The sequence below is a fragment of the Lolium rigidum genome, unplaced genomic scaffold (genome assembly GCF_022539505.1).
Source record: "Lolium rigidum isolate FL_2022 unplaced genomic scaffold, APGP_CSIRO_Lrig_0.1 contig_68920_1, whole genome shotgun sequence".
In the NCBI taxonomy this organism is placed as follows: Eukaryota; Viridiplantae; Streptophyta; class Magnoliopsida; order Poales; family Poaceae; genus Lolium; species Lolium rigidum.
The window spans coordinates 10,198-24,605 of NW_025901385.1; the positions used below are offsets into that span (position 1 = coordinate 10,198).

Consider the following 14,408-nt stretch of genomic DNA (forward strand, 5'->3'; position numbering starts at 1 on the left):
GCAATCGCACGCTCTCGTCCAAACCAAAATCAGGATAGGATCTCTACATTCCATTTTGACTCAGGTGTATCTCTCTCAAAAAAGGTATGACGCGATCCCCCAGATCAGATGTGATTCCTCCTTCATTTCCCTACCGACGAGGCAGACCCACGACTCCGCCCCGCCCGCGCCGCCGCCATCGTCCGTGCGCCTCCGAGATCCAGCCCATGGGATGGATGAGAACGGGATCCCCTTCACAGACCTCCTCCTCCTCCTCTTGCCTGAAGCAACAACAACATTGGGCGACGACGATGGTCGCCAACTCCTCCTTTCCACGGTCCGATCCACGCTCGGCCGCGAGGGCACCGGGCTGCCGGCAGTCGCCGGCGTACCGCACGCGATCTCCCTCCACGACCCGCTCCTCCCCCTGGTCGGAAACCTCGCCTCCATGGACCACCCATCAGGCGCCTACCTCCTAAAGGTGAAAAAACTCTCGCAGACTCCCCTTCTCCATCCTCCTTACATGAATCTTGATTTCCTTCGATTGACAGGTACTCCGTTGCAGAAGCACGGTGTGGGAAGTGACCTGCCTCTGATGAAACCTGCAGGTCAGTCTTTTTATTCAGTAGCTCCTAAGGCATGATTCAGATTAGAAAGTCCACGTGTGCCAGTGATAGTATGTTATTTGTTTCAGCTGCTTGATTTCTATGTACTTTACTCCAAGTCAGCGGATCACGTCTTGTGCGGGAGCAGTAGTAACTGCCGGTTCTTGTGCTAGCTCCTATTTTACTGCATCAATCGTTATGTGTTTATACTTGGACATAAACATAGTGATTGATTCAACCAATTGTGTGAGTATCTCAGTCTACAATTTCATTTTGCATTGTAGGAGCTTTGGACAGCCAGTGATTGGTTTTTTCTACTGCACCACAATTTATTGGCTGTAGGCTGAAGGTAAATACGAGTACATCTTCTCCCTACACGTGTGTCAGTAGTTTCGTTGTTTAAATGTATATATTGTCCCGTTTATGTAGATTTCGAACTTCTCGAGGCTCATCATATAGCCTAAACCTACAAGATATTGGTGTTGAAAAGTTGAAACAAAGGACCAGAGTTTTGCACCAATGCTCCAACGCAGAAGGTTAGATTTTTTATGGCTTTGGTTATCAAAGATGTAGCAAAGAAGCATTTTCTTAGAAGGTGCTTAAAATTTAGAGATATCATAAAGCATCCAAAATCCTAATGGCAACTTTTTTCTGTGTTTGATAAATATTTATAATTATATGTGCAAGACCATTTAAAAAATGATGTGTAAGCTGCCTCATGATCTACTGTTGTGCTAGCGAACGGCTCGATAGAGGTCTGCCTTTGTTACTATACTGGACCGATTGGCTGGCTAAACGGTTTGTTTCAAATCTGTTCTATATCTTACAGGATACTATGGTTTTATTCCAAAAAATGTTGTATATTTTATTTTTCATTTTCCATTGTTTGCAACCCCATTGCCAGCATCACATGTCTGTATAGTGCTCTTATCTGAAACTGATTTATGATAGAATGTCTCCTATAAATTTGGAAAATAATCATAGCTTCTATATATTTCACTTATAGCATGCTCAATTAAAATTCCATCACATAGACCTCTGCATAACCTTATACCCTCTCTATTTACCTAATCAGAGTCTTATATACAAATTTCCATTCAGCAATATGAGAGAATGAATAATAGAATCTCATGCTCATGGGACAAAGATTAGGGAAGGAGTTCACACGACGGTCCACAATTAAAGTAAGTACTTTTGATACTTATATAACTATTTCTAATGCTCCACATTTACAGGGTCCAAGCCTGGAAGTGCAAGTAGTCACTATAAGTTAGGAATGTATGAACCAGGTGAGCTTGTGACCTGCACCCAGTTTTCTGGGCATCCTTTCGGCATCGTTCAGTAATTGCAGCAAGGGGTAGGAAAATGTCTTTACAGAACACTACTTTTGATAGTATAGGAGACCGCATAAAAAATATATTTCTGATCCATAAATGAAATTAAATATGTATAAGCTGGCATCGTAGCGATACCTTCAAATATGGACAGAAGTAGACTATCTCATGAGGTTGATTTTTTTTACTAAGGCATAGAGTGTGTGTATGATTGAAAGATGTCCATGTTGTTTTGATTCTTGATTAGCGTATTAACTATGCTTCCATACTTTATCACTAGTAGGAAAACCCTTATAGGCGAAGCTTAGTTCTGTGGCGCACCGTTTTGAGTGCGCCACAGAAACTTATTTTGTGGCGCACAAAGCTCGGTGCGCCACAGAAATAGCTTAATTTTGTGGCGCAGCAGCCGACCATGCGCCACAAAAACTTGGCGGGCCCCACAACCTGTCACCCCCAATTATCGGTGTACGTATTTCCGTGGCGCACCCGGTGCGCTGCGCCACGAAATTACTGTTTCGTGGCGCACTTGCTTTGGTGCGCCACGAAGTAGTTGATTCCGTGGCGCACTTGTTCCGGTGCGCCACGGAACTAAGGGAACTTAGCTATATCATCCCGTGCCCTCCCCCGCCCACGCCTGTTCACCTCTCGATCCGTACCGCGCGCCTCTCCCCTCTCCCCTCTCCTCACCGCGCGCCGCCATGGTCGGCGCCATCGCCGTCGCCGTCGCCGCCGCCTTCCTACGCGAGGGCCGCCTGCCGCCACGCTCCTCCCATCCCCGCCACCTGCAGCACAAGCTGCCGCTACGGCGAGGAGGGGCCGCCGCGAGGAGGGGCCGCCGTCGCGTCAAGGTGGAGGAGCCGCCGCGACCTCCACCCTTGCCGTCGTCGTCGGTGAGCTCCTCCACAACCGTTGTTGTCGTCGGTGAGCTCCCTCCCTCTTCCTCCCCTCCCCTCCCTCTTCCTCCCCCGCGCGAGCACAACGTGCTCGACGAAATGCTCGCTCTGGATGTATTGCTGCTGTTGCTCTGGATGCATTGCCCCTAATCGTTTTGCTTCATATGGTGTTCATATGCATTGCTGCTGCTGCTAGTGATGCTTATTGGAGTGTTCTATATGTTGTTCGAACCTGTACAATGTGACAATGAAATTGTTCTGAACCGTACCTGTATATGGTGTTCATATGCATTGCTGCTGCTGCTAGTGATGCTTATAGAAAGATGTGACAATGAAATTGTCTATGCTTATAGAAATTGGAGTGTTCTATATGCTTATAGAAATTGTCTATGCCTCTGCCTCTGCCTCTCTGTACTTGTTCTATAAATCCTTATCTGAACCTGTACAAGGTAATGCGAGACTTGCTCACTTGGTATTGCTTGCTAGTTGGACATTTGGTTGGTTTTGATGCTACTTGGTTCATTTAAATGCATGAAATGCTACTATGGTATGCTACTGTGGTATCCTTGTGAAGAAAATGATGGATTCTTGTGAGCTTATGGTATGCTACTATGCTACTCGTGGTATCCTGGTTGCCTCCTTAATTGATGCCCTATGATCCAAATTACTATATTATTGGATTGAGTGTTATGGCTACTGCTTGTTTGCTCTCCAAATTACCAAGTGATGAATATATAATCCCTTTGGAGCATCTGCCCCATGCTATATATGTGTATTTGACCATGCTTATGATGGATTTCTTTTAAGGACTCTAGCTAGATTAGAGGGGAAAAGTTGCTGCTTTGTTGCCTATGATAATGGATCATCAAATGTTTCCCTTTGTCCCTGGTTGCCTCCTTAATTGATGCCTTATGATCCAAATGACCCAAGTCTTGCATGATCCCATTTATCCCTAATGTTGCTTAAGATGAATAAATTCCCTCTAATCACCATTTGGAGATCAAGACTAGTTCTTGATTTCCATTAGCTAGACTCCAATATTAAAAATTTCTCCCAAATATGGAGACAAACATTTTAACATTACCCCAATTGATGCCTTTGTCCCTGGTTTCCTCCTTAATTGATTCCTTATGATCTATTTCTTGTTGGCTTTGATGAAAATAGAGATATCCACAGTAGGGGATCATGTAAATGAATGCCACTGTGGTATCCTTTGAAGAAAAAGGACTCGTTTCGATGGTTTTAAAAGGCTAGGTGGTGCTAGGTGATTCAGTTGGCTACCAAGACTTGTCTCATCTCGGTTAGCTGGGATATGCTATGTGTTGTTGCTTGTTTAGGCATATCTATCACTTACTGGATTTACTTGGTTCTTGATTGGCCTCTCTTTTGCCAGCATCACTTGGTCTATATACCAAGTGATGAATAATCCCTTTGGAGCATCTCGCTCCATGCATGCTATGTGTGTTTGTGCATCTTGACTTATGTTCCCTATGATAATGGATCATCAAATGTTTCCCTTTGTCCCTGGTTGCCTCCTTAATTGATGCCTTATGATCCAAATGATCCAAGTCCCTTGCATGATCCCATTTGTCCCTAATGTTGCTTAATTAAGATGAATAAATTCCCTCTAATCACCATTTGGAGATCAAGACTAGTTCTTGATATCCATTACTTACTGTCAACACATGTGTTTGCATGTGTGTGTGAGCTGCTTGTAGTGTCACTTGACTATTCAAGTTTCAATGTTGGTTACTTTTCCTCTAGTGCAAGAAATGGTTGAGCAGATGTTTATCCACTCGTTGGCCTTTATTCTTGGGTAGCTCAAAGTGTCATGCACTTACTGGATCATCAAATGTTTCCCTTAATTTGTCCCTGGTTGCCTCCTTAATTGATGCCTTATGATCCAAATTACTATATTATTGGATTGAGTGATATGGCTACTGCTTGTTTGCTCTCCAAATGCTATATATGTGTATTTGACCATGCTTATGATGGATTTCTTTTAAGGACTCTAGCTAGATTAGAGGGGAAAAAGTTGCTGCTTTGTTGCCTATGATAATGGATCATCAAATGTTTCCCTTTGTCCCTGGTTGCCTCCTTAATTGATGCCTTATGATCCAAATGACCCAAGTCCCTTGCATGATCCCATTTGTCCCTAATGTTGCTTAAGATGAATAAATTCCCTCTAATCACCATTTGGAGATCAAGACTAGTTCTTGATTTCCATTAGCTAGACTCCAATATTAAAAATGTCTCCCAAATATGGAGACAAACATTTTAACATTACCCCAAGTGATTTACTTGTCGATGATTAGATGGTTGGTCGATCACTCGTACACTCGGGGGTGGAGCAAGTGAGGCTTGGTGTGATGGCACAAATATCAATATCTTGTGCATCCTACCTGGCCTCACTTACTCCATCTCGGGATGTTAATATTTGTTTCGACCAACAAAGTATGAGGCATTCCATTTAGTTGATACCACTTGGCTCTTTCTTCCATTTTAGTGCCGATGATTAGAATGTTCGGTCAATCTGTACACTCCGGGTGTCGCTAGTGAGCCTGGTGTGATGGCACAAATATCAATCTCTTGTGCATCCTACCCGGCCTCACTAACGCCATCCCGGGATGTTCATATTTGTTTCGACCAACAAAGTATGAGGCATTCCATTTAGTTCATACTAGCTACTTCTTAATTGCATTGGCCTTTCTTCCATTTTAGTGCCGATGATTAGAATGTTTGGTCACCTATACGCCGCAATATACTTTGTAGACGAGCCCCCCTTTCCCTGGCCGCCGTTCCGTGAGCACTTATTCCATTTTGTCATTCCATTTGCTTTGAGATTTTCAAAATGCCGATGATTAAAATGTTTGGTCACCGTACACTTGGGGGTGGCGTAAGTGAGCCTGGTAAGATAGCACAAATATCAATCTCTTGTGCATCGGACTTGGTCTCACTGACGCCATCCCTAAATGTTAATATTTGTGTTGACCAACAATGTATGAGGCACTTATTCCATTTTGTCATTCCATTTGCTTTGACATTTTCAAAATGCCGATGATTAAAATGTTTGGTCACCGTACACTCGGGGGCGGCGTAAGTGAGCCTGGTAAGATAGCACAAATATCAATCTCTTGTGCATCGGACTTGGTCTCACTTACACCGTCCCTGAATGTTAATATTTGTGTTGACCAACAATGTATGAGGCATTTATTCCATTTCTCTTGTGCATTGGATACTTGTTGGTCTCACTTTCTTCCATTTTCATCATAGTAGGAACTGGATGGAAGGACCCCGATGCAAGCGAGCCTGGTGGGTAGAGATGACGGAGCAAAGGAGGAACCGGATGAAGACTACTTTGTATCTCGAAATTGTGAATTTTGTATGAATTAAGAGTTGTATGCAAAACATTTGACACTTGCCACTATATATGTATCTCGATCGGGCTCTAAGTAATGTGATGATGATGTCTATGTTATATCTGTGCAATGTACATGATATTTATATTATATCTGAATGTTGCTGTATATAACCTGTGTATCCGTATTGTGTATCCGTATTGCTGTGTATAAACCGTATATGTATACCAGGCAGCACAAAATCGTGTATAATACAAGCAAATTCTGTGGCGCACTAAGAAGCAATTCTGTGGCGCACCCTTTTCCGTGGCGCACCTAAGAACAAGTGCGCCACGAAACCTTATTTTTGTGGCGCACGATCAGGTGCGCCACAGAAAGCTTATTTTTGTGGCGACGTTTCTGTGGCGCACCACCCGTGCGCCACAGAATCAAATTTTCGTGCGCCACTGATGAGGCTTTTCCTACTAGTGTATGCATCCTCCTACTACTACTCCATGTCTCCATGCAATTGACTGCTGTTTGATATTTATTTATCTTTTCTTTTGAAGATTGAGTCATTCTTGACAGTACTTATGACCTCCTTCTGGTATGTCTTTTTTCTTCTGGAAGCGAAGCAACACAGTTGAATTTTTCTTCTAGGGCGCTAGCCAACTGCACCGAGTAATTACTAATGCATCGTGTTTAGGTAAAGGAATCACTTAGCTCTCACACAAACAAACTTGGCTTGTATAAATATATATACCCTAAAGCTAGACACAAACAGACCATTAATTTGTACAAACCAAATTGGTTTTGTGCATGGTTGTAAATGTTATAACTGATCTCTTATACATACTTTTGTCCCTGGTCCCCACTTTCTTTTCTGATCTGTCTCTAGCTTCATATAGATAATGTGCCAATTTGGTTGTGTTGTTTCTGATTTAGAGATGATAACATATATATCTTAATCTCAGTTTGAATGCGGATCATCCAAGTCTAGGTATGTAAGCACTGAGCTAAGATAAGGCAAATCCTATGATAAAAATGTCACTTTATGTGAAATAGCAATCATTACAGGTAAGAAGTTCTAGAAACCTAAATATGAAATAACAATCCCCACATTGCATACATACACCTTCTATAATATTAAAGGTCCTTAGGTAGTTAGGTATATATAAGAATGGAATTTATTCAATGGATGATCAGATTCTTAGAAGAATAAGAGCAAGTGTATTATGTTCTGTTCATCTAGCAAAGACAGAGCATAATATCATCTTTATCAATTTGAACTTCCCATGCACATACTAAACACATAAACAATCTATTTTTTTGATGAATAAATTACGCCTATGGATATTAAGCCTAGCAAATGCGAAACATGCATGCTTTTTAGGTCTCGAAAACACAATTGTGTCTTGTTCCTCTAAAATCAGATTCTTTCTTAATTGATTACTGTGTTACATCACTTGCCCACATTTTCTAGGTCCGTCTTAATTACTGTGTATTGTAGGTTCATCTTAACTTCCCTGCCATCTGAGATTCTTTTTACTATCACTTTGTTTGCTTTCACTGTAACTATTCAGGCATACAATGTGAAATAGCAATCACTACAGCAAACAAGTTCCATGAACATAAATATGAAGTAACAATCCATCTATTTTTTCCCAACACTACATACTATCACTTTTTTGTTTGCTTTCACTAACAATTCAGGCATACATGCTCTATAACAAAATTCATATCATCATCTACATTCAATGTTGAATTGCTAATGCTTCATTTATTTGTTCTTCCATTTGTCAGGACATTTCTCACTTATTGCATCCTAGCATTCAGTTTCTTGTGTGTAAACAATTAACCATGCCATCAAAGTGAAAAAGAACCTTTAACCTAAACAACAGAACCAACACTGATGCATCTAACCAATCAGGCAACTTCGAATTTCCTCTCAGATGCATAAACATCAACATTTTATTAGTTCCATTGCGCGACTTATGTGGTCACCATGTGACAGTTTCAGCATTCCCTGCTCACCATTACTAATCTAGGAATAAAAAACTTGCATATTCAGGAGAAGCCGTATGCAAGACAGAATGAGAAATTACCACCGACGGCAGCGTCAGAACCTCTTCAATGGGATGCTTGCCTAACCTTATCTGCTGCATCCGAGGCTATACATCTGAAAACATAGGCAAGACATCACTGTGGTCTGAAGGTATCTGCCTGGAAGAAGTCACGGTGGATGAAATTGGGGCCCACGTCCAGAAATAGAAGGACAAACTTCCCGTCCACGCGCAAATAGCCACCATGGCAACAACCAGCAGAGGAGCAGGATCTTGCGCAACAGAACGGGCAATGCCAGCATGAGACGATGAGCCGAACACCCAAACACTCCATCCGCGCACAGGCGACGGAGAGCCCACACATCCAGCACCTGTCAAAGAAGCACCCATAGCCGTTTAAGAACGGCCATGGGCAACACCTAGCTCAGGAGTAACATCCTGCAAGCTGAGACATTGAAGTAGGGGTGTATAGCTCAGTGCTCCTTCGGTTTATTAGTCATCTCCAGGTGGTCATCTCAATAGGAAGGTAGGCAAGTAGAGACTTGTACCTGAATGTAATACATTACAACCGGATACCTTTGTCTGTTGCTCCAGTTGCGATATTTAGTTTGTATATTTATTGATTTAGTGGAGAACTTTTGATCACATATAGCTTGGATCGATAGTGCATATTCTGAAGATGTATAGTTAGTAGTGCATAAAAATAACTCAGACTAAAGTGCTCTTCCCATGATTGGCTTTACAAAGGTTTGGTGATTTGTTTTACCTTCAAAATTAGGTCTGGTCTTTTTCATTAGTGAGGGAATCAGGGAATGTGCTCTGGAAAGTTGATAGCTAAGTGGTGGTATTTAGACAAAAATAATAAGAGGTACGTTATGTTATTTGTTATTTAACACACAAGACCTCGGTTTGCTTAACAACTGTACCAAGTGCAAGCACCTGGTGTTAGATTCATGTTCTTTGATTTTGAACTGATATTTTAAATTGTTGTCTTGGATAAGAGTTCACATGGCCCTATTCTACAATGTGAACTTGCATATTCAGAATATAAATTTATATTGAGCATTAAAACTCTGAGTAAGTACAACACAATCATTGGGTGCAAAACGCAATGAATGTGTGAATTATAGTGTTATTTTTATATCACTTTCTAAGATTATTGTTCCGTAGCAACGCACGGGCATTCAACTAGTTAGTGGTTATGTTCCGGATTATAAGTTGGATTTGTGGCAACTTTGGTAACTCGAAGACGTGATTTCTCGGTGATCCACTGAACCGCCTTTCCGGTGGTGTGGATTTTACATGGATTTCTTGCCCGCTATGTGGTAGATCCGGGGGCTTAGAGCATCTCCACTCATCCCCCCGACGAGGCCCCCGAGCGACGTTTTTCCCATCCGGACGGCGAAATTCGGCCCAGTCGCGCCCCCGGTTCCTCCTTTTCGTCCGGATTTGGCCCTTCATCCATCCGGCGAGCCCACGCCATCCCCGGCCCCCCGGGGCGCGCTCGGGGACTCCGGACGAAAGATTTTGACGCGAAACGTCGTGTGGACCCGCGTAGTCGGCGACAGGAAAACCAAATCCTGTCGATTTTCCCTCCAATTTGCTTGCATTTCCCCATTCCCTCCAATTTGCTTGCATATCCCCATTCTCTCCCGCCGAATTTGTCCATTCTCCTCGTCTTCCAGTTCCAGTTCCCGGTGGCGTCTTCTCGTCCACCACCGCTCTCCTCCTCGTCTTCTCGTCCACCACAATGCCGCTGAAGGCGACGATGAGGAAGCCGCCGGCGAAGAAGGAGCGGCCGCCGGGCATGACGAACGCAGAGTGGGCGGCGGGCGAGAAACGGCGCGAGGTGGAAACATGCGCCAGGGCGGAGAGGGTGAAAAAAGCCGCCGCCAAGAGGGTGGCGGCGGCGGCCCAGGACAAACAAGCGAGGAAGATCAGCATGGCCATGAGCGGCGGCGGCGGGCCATGTTCCCCGGCCAATGGCCGGCGCAAGGTACAAGTAATTCCCCGTCGTCCTTCTCCCCTTCGATGTACTCGCCGTCGCCGCCTTCCATGTTCCAAGAGGGCGCCTACGTCCAACCGTCCAGGTTCACGCCGTCGCCGCCCGAGCTTGACGTCGGCATCGGCGGCCAGTTCGAGGGCACCTCGCCGGTCATGCGACGAGGGACGCTCCCGTTCGGCGCGATGGCGGCGCCGAACGAAGAGGAGATCCACGAGATGATCACCTCCGGCTCCATGGCCGCCGCTGCGAGCCCGGGGTTCTTCATGGCCGCCGCCGCCGCGAGCCCGGGGTTCTTCACGCAAGAGGAGGCGAGGGCGACGGCAGCTGTGGCGGCGCGCAATGAGCATCGGGAGGATGTTGCCGACGGAAGCCAAGCCGTCGAAGAAGAAGGCGAAGAAGAAGAAGAGCCAACTCAAGCCGCCGCCAACCTGTCGAAGGGGAAGAAGAAGAGGAAGAAGGACTCGCCGCCTGTCGAACCGCGTATCAAATGGACGCCGAAGGAAGAGGAGTGCCTCGCCGAAGCTTGGATGACCGTGTCCACGAACGGCATAAACGGCGCCAATCAGTCGTTCGACACATATTGGCTTCGAGTGAGGCAGGCGTACGAGGAACGCAAACTCGTCGATCCCTGCTTGAACAAGACGAACATGAATGTGTACCGGGGAGACAAGGCAATGGCCACCCATTGGGGGATCATGCAGACGGCGTGCAACAAATGGCACGGCATACAGGAGGAGGTCGAAAAACGGCCGATCAGCGGCCACGACTTGGAGCAAAAGGTATGCTCCGTCGACCCTGCATCACCGAGGTACATCGTCGTGAGCTGACACCGTATCGCCGTACTCTTTTTCCCCAGCTGCGCCGTGCTTTGGACATGTACACGGACGACACTGGCCTGCAGTTCAAGTTCCTGAACGTCTACGCCCGCCTCGAGAACTGCGAGAAGTGGAAGGAAACCCGCACGACCCTCTCGAAGAGCAAGACCGAGCGAGTACAACCCCGACGCTCCGGCGGCTTGCGCGGCGGAAGGGCGCCCGAACTCGGCCGGAAGAAGCTCAAAGAGCTCAAAAGACGGGCAATCCCGCCGACAGGATGCGGGCGTCGATCGACAAGTGTTGGGCCGACTTGAGGTCGCACGCCGACGGGAGGAACGACAAGTTCGACGGCAGGTGGCGGGAGATGCTCGCCAACCAAGGCGTCCGGATCGCCCTGTCGAAGACGACGGCGGCGGCCAAGAAGAGGAACACAGACTTGGCGTTCCTGATGGGCGGCGGCAACATGGAACTGATGGACGAGGAGACGAGGAATTGGTACCAGGGCCACCGCAACGACATCCTCCGAGCCACTCCGGCCAGTCCTTCGTCGTCTCCGCCGGCTCCTACCTCGGCTTCCTCACCATCTACCTCGTCGACTGCGGCTGCTTCGACGTCCACTGCCGCTGCTTCGTCGTCGACTGCCGCAGCCGCTTCGGCCACGGCGTGTGAGGAAACTGGTCCGTCGGACACCGCCGTGCCGGCCGGGACTGCCGATGAGCCCGTTTCCGTGTAATTTCCCTCTGATCGCCGGCCTGTGGCTGATCCTTTTGCTCCTTTTGCCGATCAACTGGCCGTACTTGTAGCGCGGGACGGCGCTTTGTTTGAATTTAAACTATGTCCGCCGAACTGCGGGTGGACGACTGGAAATACGATACTCCCCACGACTTAATTTCGTCCAATCCGGCGGTTGTTTCGTCCGGATTTCGCCGTGGGGAGCGCCAACGAGTGGAGATGCTCTTATTACTAAGCGTCAGAAAAGACACCATGGATGTGTTGGCTAGTTTAGGTGCCTACTTTCATATAAAGCTCAATATCCGCAACAAAGTCGATAATTTCACATGGAGCCTGGTAGATGTGGATGGAGCAGCCCATGATGAATATAAAGTTGCATTCCTTATTGAGTTGGTTAACTTGGCAAAAGATAATCCATATCCTATTCTTATAGGAGGAGATTTTAATTTGCTAAGAGAACCAACCTCAGGTTGGGTGGTTAGGAGGGTGGTTGTACCCCCAACCCACCAGAGTTCAAACCCCAGATTTGACATCTGTGTGTCTCATAAAGGTGGAATATTCTTTCAGTGGGAGGCGACGTTCCCGTCGACAGCGAGGCGCCTGTGGTGACTTCGTCAATTTCAAGATCCAATCCGCCGACTCGGTCTTCCGGAGGTGCTCATAGGGGTAGGGTGTGCGTGTGTGCGTTCATAGGGGTGAGTGTATGCGCGTGTATGTGAGCGCCTGCGTTTGTACTGTGTTTCTCAAAAAAAAGATTTTAATTTGCTAAGATTCTCACGTGAGAAAAAAAAGGTAGATTTGACAACCCTTTGGCTTATCTATTCAATATTGTGATTGATAGTCTTAATTTAATTTAAGAGAGATGTCAATGATAGGAACCCAGTCCACGGTTCACCTGGGCTAATAGCCTTCCAGAGTCCACATACGAGAGACATTGGTGGATGGGCTAGGCATATGGTAGGGCAGCTAAAAAGATAAGAAACTTTGCTTAACATCCATTATTGATGAATTAGAGGCATTTGCTGAAATCCAACCGCCGCCTACGCAAGAGATTGAAATAAAAAATAAATTCAATGCGCGGTCTTCTTCGCGAAGAGGATCTCAAATGGTATCATTAGTCAAAATCCCAATTTAATTTTGGAAGGAGATTGAAGATATTACCATGGTGTTGCTAATGGCAGAAGAAACTTATTTACTCTCTTGTTGAAAACGAGGGTACGGTCGAAGGATATGATCAATTCAAAGCTTATATTATAAAATACCACAAAAACATGTTTGGGGAACCCGAAGAAGGTAACTTCTTGATGGGCGAATCCCGAACGAATGACAATTCGCAAGTCTCCAATGAGGGAAACACCCACCTTACTGCACCTTATGCTGAGGAGGAAGTAAAAAAAGACGGTTTTCCAAATGAAACACAATAAAACCTCGGGTGTGGACGGTTTTTCAGCTGAGTTCTATCAAACTTTTGGGAGATAATTAAATTGTACTAGCTCGAGTTGTTCACACTGGCACAGATCGGGCCAGCCTTTTAAGGACCTCGTGGCACACAGAATGCCCTTTCCGTGTGTTATGTGGTCGAACGCTGACTACCGAAAAAGCGTATCGTTTGTCACTCCGCCACCAGTTCGCTCAGTGAGGAGATCGTACAGGATCACATGTGAGTAAACCGTATGCGCCATAACGCAAATGATTGGCCATGTGTAAGTCGTGTGTACTTTTTCAGTCAAACCGTGTGTGATTTTTTCGTGCTTCCTTTACCTTTCTAGCTAATTTTCCCGCCATTTAGCTGCCTTCCTGCCACCGCTTGATCGTCTATAAATTCAGCGAGGGCCAGCGGTAGTTTATACCTGCAAAAATGGCTAAAATACTAGAGGAACAATGGGTCGCCGGCATAGGTATGTGTCCAGTTACCAAGCATTGCAGGCACTCAGAGCGAGGATGGAGGCGGCGCTGCCAAATCCGCTTTCCGCCTCTCCTCCTGGCTGGTCATAGGTCGTTCCTGTCGTCCTCATACCCGGTGTCCGACCCTATTGTCGAGTCGTCACTGGAGGACGAAGAGTCGCATGAGGTCTTCATCGCACTGTCGAGCCGTGAAGAATGCCATGTGCCATCGTCGCCTCCAAGGAGGGGAACGACACCCGCGGGCGTAGTTGTCGCTGGCACCAACCGGAGGCGGGCAAGACTTCTGTCCGTATCGCCGCACACCTCCTTCTCAATCCACCGGAATGGGGCAAGTGTCCACATTGTTCACACCAATGCCACCGCAGCACCTCATCATCATGGTCGAAGTGTCAGAGAACACCCGCGACCCGTACGGACGTGAGCACCCCCTTTCCTCCTCCGACATGGCCGAGCACCCGCATGCCTCCTCCATCTTCCACCTCTTGTAGGTCAAGGGTTTGTCGCGCCGCAATTATCGCACTTCGGACAGCTACGAAACTGCATAGGCCCAAAGACCCAAATTGGGCCCTGTTCACTACAAGAAAAGTTCTGATAGACAACGTCTCAAAATCGTCCGCTAAGGGGTATTTTTCGTCGCCTATGGGCCTAACCCGACGATATGGGTTCTGTTGTGGAAACTGCGTCAGGGCAAAGTCCTACGACGATTTTTTCGGTCCGTCGCGCTTGGGCGCCCTTCCGC

The 14,408-nt window shown here is 46.3% G+C and overlaps 1 long non-coding RNA gene across 6 annotated transcripts; it reads left to right on the forward strand.

Moving 5' to 3' along the window:
* The first annotated feature begins 352 nt into the window (after positions 1–352).
* On the forward strand, positions 353–8,847 carry LOC124682143. 6 transcript variants are annotated; one of them, XR_006996172.1, is made up of 7 exons: positions 353–460; positions 531–587; positions 869–933; positions 1,014–1,120; positions 1,686–1,873; positions 6,719–6,855; positions 8,221–8,847. It is a non-coding gene; the product is annotated as an uncharacterized LOC124682143 (long non-coding RNA). The 6 variants fall into 6 exon arrangements; XR_006996171.1 differs by having other exon boundaries at positions 6,719–6,756; XR_006996173.1 differs by lacking the exon at positions 8,221–8,847 and adding an exon at positions 674–734 and having other exon boundaries at positions 6,719–7,631.
* Positions 8,848–14,408: the final 5,561 nt, after the last annotated feature.